The 12,739-nt window shown below is 40.6% G+C and overlaps 1 protein-coding gene across 3 annotated transcripts in view; it reads right to left on the bottom strand.

Moving 5' to 3' along the window:
* Positions 1-12,739, bottom strand: part of LOC116928431 — a 48,291-nt gene that overhangs the window by 17,672 nt on the left and 17,880 nt on the right. For 2 of the 3 annotated variants that reach the window (XM_045178523.1, XM_045178524.1), the window contains one exon: positions 6,367-6,454. The gene's annotated coding sequence lies outside the window, so the exon portion shown is untranslated. Of the gene's footprint in view, positions 1-6,366; positions 6,455-6,536; positions 6,791-12,739 lie in introns of those variants that run through there. The other variant, XM_045178525.1, reaches the window with a different exon arrangement.

Here is a 12,739-nt window from a genome sequence, read left to right as displayed (position 1 = left end):
TATTGGACCGCGTTGGGGCAACATTTAATCAGCTTTACTGCGACACACAATGACAGACTCTCTGTGTGCGTCGGGGGGATAGAAGGGCGAGGCGGAGAAGCCCGAAAGGCTCGAGGAATGAACTTTTTTTTTTTTTATATATATTTTTGGATTCTATTCTATTTGATTTGATTTTATTTTTTTGCCCGGCCACAAAACAGGAACGCAGACTGAAAAGGAGGGAAAATGTTTAAAACCGTAGACGCGCGATTCAAATGGTGGCCGCTTAAAGAGGGGGAAAGCCATTCAATTGAAAATTGGAAAATGTGTTGAATATGGATGCGCAAATGACGAGGAAATGGGGGACGGAAAGAAGATATATGCAGTCATTTCAAAAAGAAAAAAAGGAAAGCCTTCAAATAATGGTGATCATGAATCTACGACTTTTGTCTGTCCTCCAGCCGGTTCCTCCCAGCGACCGCAAAATAGAAAATGTCATTTCAAAATTGAATTGCAATAATCCCCTCTTAGTTAATTTTTCCTTTTTTTAAATGCTGCAACTCTGTCATCAGTTTAATTATTCTTTCTTTTTTTCTCCTATTATCTCGCATTCGTTTTCCTCGTACGTAACAGGGTCATTGCAGCATTTGGCCGCATGAAACTGGAAACCAGAAATAACGAAACGTAGTTGCAGAGGTCGCTAGTAGTTTGCCGACTAGCTAATAAAGCATTCTAACCCCAATTTGCCCGGCTGTCACCAAGCAGCTCCTGCCCGTCTTGCCTTTCCTACTATTAACGTCTTCTAAAAAAGAAAAGCCAACACACGAGAATGAGGAACAAAAAGGAGCAACGCAAGGGGAAAAAAGAGAGAGAGACATCCTTTGGCATTGCAAGTACGAAGACTTGTGTGTGACAGCTGGCCCCATCTCAGCAAACAAAAAGAGAAAAAAAAAAAAGGGAATGTCCATGCATGTGCGTGTTTCATCTGGAAGGCATCGGTTGCCTGGACGACGAGGTCCTGCGACCTGTTTCTCGTCAACCACACACACACAGCAGATAGACAAGACATAAGAACGCGTAGATGGAGAAGGGGAGAGAAAAAAATGCAATCAAAATGAGAAACTTACGAGTTTTTTTTTTTATATACCTCACTCTAGTGGGTCGAGTCGGTAGATAGTACAAGGTTAAGAATGCCGGCCCGCCTTTCAAACAAAACAAGACGGACCTCTCAAAGAATTCAAAACAAAACACACAGACAGTTGGGGTTCAATTTCTTTTCGTGTTTTGTTTTTTCCCAAGACTCTCCTGTATAATATCTTGTATAGATATTGAAAGAAGCCTTCAAAAAATCTATACAGCACATCTACCGCGTGTCTAATTATTTAAACATTTCAAAATGCAAATGACTAATGAGTTACGAGAAATCTGCGTACGGATGTGTTGCACGCACAGACGTTATCGACTTTTGTTCGGGCTGCGCCGTATACGCTCTGCAACACACCCACTGCACACGTCTGCTACATAATGAATGAAAATGTATTCAAAAGTGATAGGCAAAGTCGACTGTCCCGCGCAACAACAAAAAACTAAGTAGACGGACGTCTTTTTCTCTGACTCGTCTTTCACGTGCGTTCATCTCGTCCGTTCGACATGCTACCCAACATCCATCCCGCTAATCATTTATTTAAAAAAAAAAAAAAGGGGGGGGGGAATGCACATCTTTACTTAAGACACTGCGATGCGCAATTCCCTGCGTTCGATCGGGACGTGCGTGACACGCAACTTCTTCTCCATCATTGCCTCAGTCCCCAGCCCCAACCCAATGTCACGATCCACTACGACAAACTTTTCCATCTCTCCCCGTCTTTCAAGGAAAAATAAAATAAAAAATAAAAATAATAGAACGATAATAAAAAAAAAGGGAAAAAGTCTTTTAACCAAAACGTTTGGCCGGAGAGACGGAGGAGGGTAGGAGAGCCACTTTGGCTTCGTTACTCATTCAGTGCACGAGAGTTCAATGTTAGTCTGCTAGGCTCGATAGTAACTTGTCCCCTTTTTTTATACCCCCCCTCTCCCCCCCTATACTGTATACCTTCAATGTTTTCACGTTCATGAATAATCAGCCATCAACTCGAGATGAGATTAGAACGGCCGACCGGTCCAAAAGGAAAATGTTTATCGTTGATGTACGAGTGGGTGCAGTGAGCCGAATAGGGAAAATGGGGCTAACAAGTCGGCGTGTGACAGACTTTTTTTTTTTTGTTTATGTGTGAGTGAGATATCATTCTTGAATTTTGGAGGAGCATCCATCATGATCCAAACAGTCAAAAGTCACTACATTTTCTCTAACCTGATGGGGGGAGGGGGCTTGTAATAATAATCGCCGTCGCGCCGTTCCTTTTTTCTCCCCCCCTCCCATTCCTTCGTTGTGATTTCTCGGCCCTCCAAATCGAAATGGGACAACGACGGCGACGATGACGACGAACAAGTTCATCCATCATCCGGAGCTAATGGATTGAGAGAACAGAGAGAACTCCACAAAAAAAAAAAAATAAATAAATATATAGATACCAAGAAAATGTCCTTCCTTGTTCCCATCAGATCTAGTTTGCCGTTAGATGGGGGAGGAAAATATAAAAAGGGAAACCTTGGCCGACGTAACACGGCTGATTGGCTCGTCCGTTTCCATCAAATCGTACACCACCTCTTCTTTTCCCCATCTTCCCTCGTCTTTTTGATGGCTGCAGACTCATCTCCCCCCCTCCCCCCAACAAACAGGAAGTATACTTGCGCATTGTGTAACATCCAGGAGGCCGGATGGATACACACAGGCGCAGTTTATCCAACCAAACGACAAATCAGACGGAATCAGAAAGAAAAGCCAAAAAAAAACGAGGAGAACTTTCTGCTGCTAAAATGCGAAAGATGTCGCCTTTTTTCTCTTTTTGCTTTCAGAATATTTTATGACCTACTCCGTACTACCCCCTGCCGATCTAAGATTAACGATGCGAAGGGGGGGAAAGACTCTTCGACTCTAGAAAAGAAAAAGAAAAAATACCGAAAGAATGCAAAGAAAGATGTCGGCTCCACTCGTTTTCATGGCTCTTCTTCGTACATCACACCATTTTTGTTTTGTTTTATTTCAAATTTTGACCGTCGACCTATTTTACCTCGATCGAAAACTTCTTTTTTTTTTTAAACGTTGCAGACAATGGGACGATGACGACGAGTAGCAGACCGGAATAAATCGGACGGAACGAATTCTTTCTTCTTATTATTAAGCCCAACATCTCAATACAACAATTTATCTAACGCCAACGTCGACGAATTCAAAGACTGGCCACACACGTAGAGTCGCCCCTTAACGATTACAAGTGCCCGAGGTTTCACGCTCACGCTGTGTCCTCAGACGGTCGTAGGACTTCTTTTTTTTTCAAATAGCATTTAAAGGAGGTGGTAGTTGGTGGTAAAAAATAATAATAATAATAATAAAAGAGAGACTGGAAGAAAGAGAAGTAAAAAAAAATAAAAAGAAAGAGAATTTCGTTTTTTTTTTAACATCTCACGACGGCAGTTCCTTCAACCGTGACACGTCGTAAAGTTCTCTCGGTTGTTGCACAGCGCAGCAACAGAAAGAAGAGGTCACCAAAATAAAAAGCCATACACAAACGAAAAATGTATAAATACAGACAAATAAAACAAGAATTATCATAACGAGCCATCGCTCGGAGTGGACAAATAAAAACTGTTTTTTTTTTCTTTTTTCTTTTCTTTTTACTACACACAAAAAATCGTGACTGTTTTTCTTCCCTTTTTCCTTCTCTTAACAAAATTTATGTACACTATTATTATTTTTTTATTTTTCATTTCTTTTTCCTTTTCCTCCCTAACTTCCTCCTCACTTCCTCTGGCCACCACCTTCCTTAAATCTTTTAGTTGGGATCAGGATGGTTGTTGATCAATCAGCGCAACCCCCTACTGGAAAAAAATAAAAATAAAAGAACCTGGACAGACCATCAACAAGGGAGGAGAGGAAAATCACGATCTAGCGGGAGAAAGACGCAAAGAAGAGCTCCTAGTTCTTCCTTAATTGAAACAGTCAGACCTGCTCCAGTACCCTCTGTAACTTTTTTTATTTTCCAGGGGGTAGTAGGTTATATCAGTAAAAAAGAAAAGGAAAAACAAGTACAAGTGAGAATAAATCGTAGCTACCGTACACTCACGGAGACCGTATCTACAGATTGGAGGGAATCCATCACGAAACCAATCAGGAACAAGGAAAAAAAAACAAAACAAAATAAATAAATCCCAAACGAAAAAAACAGAGCGAGAAGAGAAGAATTACTCGTTATTTTTTGGTTGTACCTTCTGGCTGTTTGTTCCTTTCGCTTTCCCAACGGCTACACGTCAAAAGAAACAAACCAAAAAAATTTAAAGAGATCGGACCGAGAGAATCTTCTTCAGTTCTAATTCTCTCGTTTCAAATTATGTTCTTATTACACACACAAAAAAAAACACACACACACACACAACAAGGAAGCAGGCGCAGGCATAGGGGCGTGGTGGGTGGTGAAGAGCACCGACACAAGATGACTAGACACACACACACAACAAACAGATGCGCATATACATAGTAGTGTGTATCCCCAAGTTCGTAACGAGATCCTTCAGGCTAAAGACGGCCCCGCTCTATATAGTCCGTCTCTTAGTTTGTGTGCGTATGTGTGTGTGTGTGTAAAGAGAGACTAATTGCGACCGAACGAACGAACCCTCCTAGCCCTCCAACACAAAGCAAAACAACACGCACACAAAAATTAAGTTTCAATTTTTTTTTTTTTAAAGAAGAGATCAAATCATCATCGTTTTTAATGAAACAAGATGATATTACTTCAGATGGCGAGATAGGACGATTTAAAAAAAGAAGAAGAAGACGCGGCGGGCCAACGGATCCAATTCACTCAAGTTAAGACATCAAGCGTCATTATCGTCGGCAGAATCGCGTCATATTTAAAAAAAAAAAACGGCAGATGTCCCTAAAGCTCTTCCATCTATCGACTTCTTTTTCCTATTATTTAATTCTTCTTTTTTTTTGAGGGGGGGAGCGGGGATTTTAATTTTTTTGCGTCTTATTAGCTAATGTCACTGACGTTGCTAACCGGCAGTGGGTAACAATGGTCGAACCATGTGTGACATACGATCCTTTAAAGAGGAAAAAATAACAAAAAACAAGAAAGAAAGGAAGGCAAAAGAAAAGATAAATGTGTCATGTAAAGAGTCGTATTGCCAACGGAACAAAATTGTATACAAGAGGCAGGACAGGTGAATAATAATCAAATTATGTCTGCGGGAGTCCTCGGGAAAAAATAAAATGACGTGGGAAATCTTTCAAACTTGGGACGAATAATAATTCTAAATGAGTAAAAGAAAAGAATTTTTTTTTTTTTTTGGGGGGGGGGGGGATAATTTGAATTTGACTAACCAAATCCAAGAAATAGGAAAATTATCCAAAACGAAGAAAAAGACACTCGAACACGCAGCGATTCGTGTCTGTTTCATTTTACATTTCATTTGTTTGTTTTATATTTTTTTTCGCGGACTGTCGCCATTTTACTGCCGACCACTCACGAACGAATTCGACTCTTTTTGGCCGCCACACCGTTGAAATCCGATTTATTTTTACAAATCTCCAACTTGATTACTATTATAACAACCGCGCGCGCCACGACTAAACAATCGATATAAGCCATTCTTCCTCCGTCAATTCAATCTGGATCGAAATCATCGTCAAACCAACACCCCCCACCATCCCCTCCCCAAAAAAAAAAAAAAAAAAGAAACGAAAATTTCCCAAGTGAGCCACCATCATGTGCTGCCCAATAACGAAGATCATGTCCGTCGACTTGAGGTCATCGCTGCGCCTCTTAAAAAGACAATCATCATTTCTCCGCGTCTCGTTGGCCAGAGAGAGAACGACATTTATATGTCTTGACCATTTCGCCCGTTGTTGTGTGTGTGTCCCCCCCACCAACCAACAATAGAGTGATGCCGTGGTATATAACGCACCAAGTCGTCTGTGTACAAGGGCCCATCGGTTGTTCGGCCAGCCTTAACGTGACCACCACGACCCCCTACCCTCCTCCGCTTGACTGCCGAACACGAGCGGGACACGCAACTCGTCTGTGTCGTTCACAATAGCCACATAACTTTGAACGCTTGAGAGCTCATATACACGTATGTGTACGTATCTATGGACGACGTCTTTTATATCTCCGTATTTATGTCGCGACTATGACCAGACATTCTCGTTAGAGTGTTTGACCAAATGACCCCATTATGAAGACTATTTTTGAAATGTTCAAAGCGAAGACTAGAGATTGTGACATTTACCTTGGCTCTGAAAACGACGATCGGATAGAAGAAGAGTAGTCCCCAAATATGAGATGATCAACTGCGATAAATGATGACAGCCGACAGTCTGCAAATAACACAAAAGAAGATCCTTTGATGAGTTACAGCGAGAAACTCGAGACACTTTGGAGACACAGACACAAACTCACAGACATGCACACGTTTAGTTTGCGTCTTCACACACTAAAGTCAGTGAGGAACTCGAGAGACAGGGAGAGAGAGAGACAGGGACAGAGAATGAGCGGAACGAATGGCAAACAACGTCCGCTAGCCACCAAGGCTCGACTCTCACTGAACAGACAGTCCAGGTTCAACCAGGTTCTTTACACTCTGATGGAGCTGGCGCATGGGGCGGACTCTTGCACAGCTGTGCATGTGTTCGATAGCAAAGAACGGATGCAAGTTTTTTTTTTCTTTTTCGGGGGAGTATGGAAGCCCAATGCTACATCACGTAGAGTACACCCGCGCAACGCTAAAATCCAACCGTCGTTATAATAAAATGATTTTTAAAAAAGCCTGAAACAAAAACAAAATCTTTTAAATTTTATCTTGTTATTCTGAAAAATCCTGTACAGATTTTGCTCTTTTATGAAGGGGGTGTGGGGCTTCCTGTCTGTCGTAGATCGATCCTGCGAATTGTGATTGTTGACTTCTCCATAAGGCCTTTGTCTTTTGCTCGTGTGTTCCTAACCTAATCTTTTATGATGAATGGATAGAAAAGCAAAAGCGCCGCGCCATAGCGTCGGTAAACGGCCCGCAAAAATTGTGACAACCTCCAAAATGGAAACGATAAGAAAATAGCAGACAACCTTCAGGTGTGTTTTTATTATTATTTATTTTTTTTTCAATAAAATACGATCGTAAAAACGGCAACGTAATATCGAAAAAAAAAAATAGGAGGGGACTATCAAAATGATGATGATGATGATTAGATTGCGGTTTTTTTTCTCACGGACTAGGAAAATAAAATTGAGGGGGTTTTTCCTTTCAACGAAACACATACCTTAGCGCCACATTCAATTTGCCCGTTATGTTTTGTTTTGTTTTTTTCTTCTTTCTCTTTTGTCCAATTCATATTTTTGTTGTTGTTGTTTGCGACTCTTGTTGACGAACGGTATACACAGGAAAGAAAAAAAGGCAAAGGAGTGAATCGAGAAAAATACGCACAGCCCTCGTTTGTTTTACTCTTTCCACTCTTCGACTCCATCTCTGTGCTGCGTGTAATGGATCAAAAAGTGTGTAATCTCAGACGGTTGGGATGATAACATATATCACGATATCTCCGCTTATGCATCTTTGCAGCAGACGTCATTTTCTTCTGTAGGATGTAATTAGCCGTACCTTTTTTGGCGCGGGAATTTCGATTTTCCCAATTTTATTTCTATATTTTTTATTTTTTTTACAAAATAGATACAAAAAGCAGCTTTCTTTTCTTTTGTATCAATGCCACATTCTCTTACTACTACCACCACTTACTAATACATAAATTCAGTTATTTCTTTAGCGATTTGTTTCTTTCACGTCAACGAACCCACACACACACATAGCCCAGGTGAAAATCCTCGTTTTCCAAAGCTGAAAAATAATATTAAAAAAAAAAAAAAGAAACGTGCTGCCATTGTCCTAGCCAAAAGTTCCTATTCATCTTTAGCTCCGGCTCGTTAAAAAAGAAAGAAAAAGAAACACAGAAAATCGTCTGTTAACCTCCCGCCACAAAATTGCACTCATGCGGTAACCTTTTTTTTTTTTTTTTTGCGCTATGCGGTGGTCCTAATGGGACTGCATCATCTTTTTCCTTTCAAAAGATTCTTTTGCTACGCAGATGGAGAAGAAAAAAGAAAAAGAAAAAAAGGAATAATTTTCTTTTTTTTTTTGCTGATTGAGTGACCCCGCACGCAGGATAGATCGGTTCACACCTGTTAGCTAATCGGCGTGAAACTTGACCATATCTAGTCAAAGCTGCATTCAGGTTCACACCTTTCCTCTCTTATCTCCGTTCGCCCATTTCCAAGTGAATGGGCTGGCGCGCGCGCGCTTGTATTGCACATGAATATAATTAGCATCAGCTGGCCAGGCGCCTGCGCAAGACACTGGGGGCCGCAGGTGAGAATTGCTAAACCCAAAGAAAGAGAGAGAAAGAGAAAGAAAAAAAAAAAAAAGAGGCAATCAAAACTCAAACAGTGTAAGGTGTTGGACAGGAAAGACACACACAAAAAAAAAAGAAGAGTTTTCGGGTTATCTAATTTGGTTGAAGGGCTTTTTTTTTTGGCCATCATCATAACGAGAATAAAAAGTGACAGTTCAGTAATTGCAATTTCCTTTGGCTAACGTTTGTCTATGACGCCAGCGTCAGAAATAGCGGCCAAGTGAGAAAATTCGTCAAAAAAATGAGAGAGCAAAATTATACAATTACAGGGGCGCTAATTGTAAACGATAACCATTTGGCCAGAAATCTATTATTATTCGGATGTTTTGTTGGCATCACATTAACCAAGAGAAAAATGATGACGAATAGCTTTGAGTTATTCAGCAAGAAAAACGAAAAGGAATAAATATCAAAATTTGAAAAACAAAAATTCTATGAAAAATTGTGTTTTAAAAGGGCGATGGAGAAACATATTGGCGACAGGTGTGTAGTAGGTGTGTGAGACGACATCCTGCAGAGATCCGACCCAAGAAAAAAAAAAAGGACTCAATTCTAACCTTTGACCAGATGTCGCCTTTTTTTTTCCATCTCACTCCCACTTTGAAAAAAAAAAAATGCATTTTTTTGTCTTTCTACTCGATGCATCCACCACCCCGTCCAAGTATTTCAGAGCTCTTCCATCACGCCCAGTTTTTTCTACACGTTTGACAGCTTCACGCATCAACCATTATTCGATTTTTTTCTTTTCTCGATCCGTCTTTATCTGTTCTATTCCTCCAACACACACACACACACACACAAACCCATTTGGCCCCGGAAACGTGAAGGCCGATAGAAGAAGAAACGGGGAAAAAAAAACCCTTTATCGATCGTATTCATCATTTCGATTCTTTAAAAAGGGGGAAAAAAAAAAAAATTTGATTTGACGATTCAATCAAAGGTTAGTAGATAGGTCAGATGCCTATTTTCATCCATTCAGCGGAACACAATGTTGCTTGTCGTCTCCTGAACGCCATGCTAATTGGAAAAGAATGCAAACAACTGAGGCAAGGAACTCTACGCACATCTCCCACCAGCAGCTGTGGCTTTCCGAATAATTGGAGGGCGAAAAAAAAAGAAAAAGGGGGTCTGGTTCGGTGGCCTTTTAACCCGATCATAAAGAAAAGGGAAAAAAAAAAAAACAAACACACACACACAAAAAGGGAAAATAAAAATCGTTTGTAGGCTTTACGCACCGAGGCAAAGACGTAAATAATCAGCTGATAATACCAACACAAAAGCCATACATACAAGTGAAAAAAAAAAAAAATCTAATAAATTGAGGTACAGGTTTCCCATGTACACGACCTATTGCACAGTTATAGAGATGAAGAGGAAGAAAGAAAAGAAAAAAAAATAAACTAAATTATTTCCAGGGACGGAAGTGGTGGGGTGTGTTCCATCTTCCGCACACCATACATAAATGTATATGATTCCGTGCGTATTGTCACACAACTGCATACGGTGTAGGGATGAGGAGGGGGGGGGGCAACCGGATTCGGACAATAGGCAATCCACGACCGTAGCTATAACGCACCTATATATATATACATATACAGTTAGTATATAGTAACAATCCGCAGTGGGCCACTGTATATAAAATATGTATCCATCCACTCTCTCTCTCTCTCTTTCTTTTCTCTGTCCGTGTGATATAAACTATAAAGTCGCCAGGATATGAACAGGGAGGGATTTTCAAGTGATATAACGTCCCATTATAATACAAAAAGCGTGCATGTGTGTGTGTGTGTGTTGTTCCTGTCATAACGCATTCTGACATTCAAGCGAAAGAAAAAAGAAAAAGATGACACACAATGGCGTCCGACTGAAACGTTGGAAATTCATCCGAGAGTGCACTCTTCTTCGCAGAGAAGCCAAAAGCTTCCAATTGAATCACATATACACAGTGAGAGAGAGAGACGAGTTGAAGAAGAAAGAAGACGGAATTGACAATAGGCTTCGAGTTCGGTCCTCCCCACACATAAAATATGTTCTTTTACGAATCGCAAGACTAAAAAACTGGAAAAGAATGGAAAGAAGGGGGCCAGCCATGATGATATTATTATTATGATTATTATTTCTCTTCTTTTTTCACGTTCACTATACACAGAGAGAGAACAAGATGGCAAGGCAATACACAAATCTTTTTTTACTGATTGCTCTATTGTCCATCGGCTTCTCTCACCAACGTCACCAGTCGAGCCAACCCCCCACCCCCAAACTATCCAAGATGGCACCAGCATCATTCCTCCCTTTTTTTTTTTTTTCTTCTTCATATTTCTTCTTTGGCATCCAAAATTGAATCGAGTTACACTTAGCTTTTTACTATTATATAAAACACAACAAACTGAGAAGAAGAAAAAAAAGACCCTCTTGAAATAAACGAATTCAATCGGACTCGTTTTGTATGTGTGTGTTTGTTTGAGTTGCTGTCACGGCCTGGGGTAAGAATGTCCTCCAATTCGATCTGTCCAATAAAGACGGCAAAATCCAAAATAAAATCCAAAAAAAAACGAGACAACAAGGCCTACGATATTAAACAACAGGGCGGATATGGGAATTCAAAAGACTTCAAACCCTCCCAAGTTTCTATAAAGAAGCGACCATCAGACTCTCTATAGAGTTGAATATCAAAGCACCCCCCCCACCCAAAAAAAAATAAATAAATAAAAATATCCAACTGGTTCTTCTGTCACTGACGTCCTCTCCGTACGTCCGCGATGGTGACAGACCAGATGAGAGAGTGGTACGCAAAGTGTGTAGTGTCAGTTGACGTCACATTCTCGCATCGTTGATTTTCGAAATTAAACATTTTGGGGACCATATGCCCCGAAACCCGAATTTCCTCCACCTTTTTTTTTCTTCTAAAAACCATATAATCCAACCAGCTTTTCTCTATCCAGCCGGAATGTGGCGACATGAGTCTTTCACAGCCACCCTAGTCAAACAGACGACTCTGAGGAATGTCTCAGCTTTTGTTGCACATACAGTCAAACATCAAAAGATGTTGTCATTTGAACGGGACTCACTTTTCTTGCCAACGAGTTCCTTCTTTTTTGTGTGCTGCTGTCTGCTCCTCTCATCAGTGAACTCACGTCGGCTCCTAAGCACATATGCTGCCACACAGTGCCCCCCCCCCTCTTTTTCAAAACACGACTGAATGTGTATCGACTTGAAAACTTGATCGATAAGCTTCGCACAGGCGGCGACGAAACGATACGCAACACGAACATTGGGTATAGCCTTCCTTTTTCTTTTCTTTATTAGAAAAAAAAAATACATATACAACAGGGGGGATGTGGGTTGCTCCTTTTTTTCCCTCTCTCTCTCGGTTTGCCGTCTGATCAAAGTAGAAGTCGAATGACGTGTCTTGTTTTGCAGACGAAAGAAAAGAGAGCAAAGTCTTATTCGCCTCTCTCTGAGGACTTGACATACGGCCTACTTTGCATCGTCTCCATCTTTATTTGTATATGTTTATATTTACGACTGTCAAGAGTGCCGTTATAATACAGAACTCACCCACGGATGAAATTCCTTCCCAACTTCCCTTTCTTTTTTTTTTTTTTTAACTTTTTTCTTTTTCCCGCTCCCAACGCACCGACATTTCCCTCTCTGTCGGAAACTCTAAAGAAAAAAGTTAGAGTCTTCTGTGACACTTGGCAAGTCACGCTCCTCTCTGTCGGCTTGTTATACTATACACTAGATCCCTTTTATTTGTTCATTTCCTCCTTATTTATTTCTGCTTCTGCTGCGTGACACGGGGAATCAACGCATCAAACATTGATGTCGCAAAATAGCCCACTCTCAAAGTCTTGTTTATTTATTGAAACGTTGACATTTGCGTCATTGGCTACGATAAGAATTAACTCTGATCAATAAACAAACACCCATCGATCGCCTTTGTTTTCAAAAAGAAAAAAGAAAATCAAAGCCGGGGCGATTCCTTCATGTTTTTGTTTTAAATCATTTCAAATATTCCCGCCATTTAGAGAACCCCGTGTACCGCTCGAGCGTAACGTCCAGCTTTTTTTTTTTAGTTTAGTTTGTTTTATGTTTGACGGATTAAAAAGGGGTTTGCTCTTTTCTTTTTTCTTTCTTGTCATTGATCCCCTTTATAACACCTCAACGAATCCGGTTATATTAACGACATGCATGGCCTGTCCCCTC

Source organism: Daphnia magna, linkage group LG8 (assembly GCF_020631705.1).
Source record: "Daphnia magna isolate NIES linkage group LG8, ASM2063170v1.1, whole genome shotgun sequence".
NCBI lineage: Eukaryota > Metazoa > Arthropoda > Branchiopoda > Diplostraca > Daphniidae > Daphnia > Daphnia magna.
Note: the sequence above shows the minus strand (reverse complement) of the source record. Positions and strands in the feature narration are given on the sequence as shown.